The sequence below is a fragment of the Cyprinodon variegatus genome, unplaced genomic scaffold (genome assembly GCF_000732505.1).
Source record: "Cyprinodon variegatus isolate N-32 unplaced genomic scaffold, C_variegatus-1.0 Scaffold1274, whole genome shotgun sequence".
Classification (NCBI taxonomy): Eukaryota; Metazoa; Chordata; class Actinopteri; order Cyprinodontiformes; family Cyprinodontidae; genus Cyprinodon; species Cyprinodon variegatus.
This window is the reverse complement of record NW_015151727.1, coordinates 130959-132834: the sequence shown is the minus strand read 5'-3', so window position 1 is coordinate 132834 and position 1876 is coordinate 130959.

Sequence of the window (1876 nt, the reverse complement as noted above, 5' to 3'; positions counted from 1 at the left end):
GACAGGGTGTCTGCCTCACGGACTAAAACTGGTAGTTGGTTCCACAGGAGAGGAGCCTGATAACTAAAAGATCTGCCTCCCATTCTACTTCCCTCTTAGCCAACTCGATTCACAGGACCCCTCCCGGAGGTGTGGCTTGGCCCCCTGCGGAGATTTCATTCTCTTTGCGTGAAGCTGCCCAGGGGTTCAGATTGGAAGAGACAAAACCATGGAACCAGTCCCAGAGGCGCAGATCTCCATGACTACACAAAATATATACACAGATGGGAGTTCGCTCGCAGCAGTTACTGTTATGCTTTCTACACAGATGTAAGGAATGTACCGCTTACCATGGCTACATCATTTGTCATTGTTTAAGACCAGTGAAGCACAGTGGAGAGACATAGGCCTGCTTTTAAAAGGTGCAGAAAGCACATCTGATTTCCATCCATGTCCGCACAAACCAGGCTGGCTCTATAGCCAAAGCACAGAACTATGGAAACAGCCTCATAAAATTCTGTTCGATGCAGAAGCTTGGGTCCAAGATTTAGCATGAGATAAAATAATTCAGCATTCTTTGCTATCACATTCTGATGATAATTATTTAAAAGATATCCCAAATACTTTGTGGTCTACAGGACAAACTGATGTAGGACTATTGACAACTGTAGAACCAGTTCAAATAGTTCCTAAATCGCAATACAGACTGCGGATAAAACACAATCGGCTAAAGCAGAGGAAGGTATAAAGCCAGTAAAAAAAAATGTATTGAGTGTAGAAACAAGTCTGTTGCTGGGGCCATGTTATTTCAGAAGAAGGTGAAAAGATACAGGAAGAGTGAAAAACTGCAATAGCAAGTGAGTGTAAGCTAGTAACTACAGGACAAATAATGTATTTTTTAGAATTGTGCAAATATTGCAGAACTGTAATTCCACATTATGCAGATAAAACTCAGCTTTTCTTAAGCCTTATTTATGACACACCAATTGCTATGTAAGTGACAATCCAGTGGGCCCCAAAAGCAGTTCATAGAACTCAATGCAGAGCTCAATTATCAAAAACCATTGATCCAAACAGTCAACTGTACAGCTGGTTTTATGAAATCTGTGTTGTTACAGCCCCATGGTGATAAGCTCAAACCTGTAGTGTACTACTCTAAAGGGTTAAAGGGGACCCCAAGGGAAGCAGCAGCTGTTTTGAGCCACGGACCATATCATGTCTCAACAGGAGGGATGGTAACAGCAACATTTTACAGAAGAATTTTGTAAAGCCTGTACAGTTCGTGTTAGACCAGGCATCGTGTTAGACCAGGCATCCCCAAACTCGGTCCTCAAGGCCCCCATTATAACCAGCACAGCTGGTTATAATGATTGCAGTAGACCAAAAGCCTGTTAATCAGCTTTCAATTAAAATCAGCTGTGCTGGAGCAAGGAAACCTCTAAAACCTGCAAGACAGGGGGCCTTGAGGACCGAGTTTGGGGATGCCTGTGTTAGACATAATCCTCAAGGTAATATAAGACCAAAACTAGGACATTTTCCACAACTAGAGGGAGTTTTGAAGTGATGCGTATGGATTTTACTGAACTAAAAAGAAGTGACCCTTACAAATACTGATTAGTAATGATTGATGCATTTTCAAAATGGGTTGAAATAGTCCCAGCAAAGCATGCAGATCCATTGACAGTAGCTAAAGCTATATGCAAAGTTTCCATTACAAATTTTGGAATCCCACAGAAAATTTACAGTGACAATGGTCCACATTTTGTGAATCAGGTGATTCAATAAATGGCAAGCAGGGACTGGACTGGGTGTTCATCAGTCATCAGAGGGAAGAACTGGGCGAGTCCAAGGTGGAAATTACCATTCCAAGTGCTCCTGATCACTTGGAATGGTAATT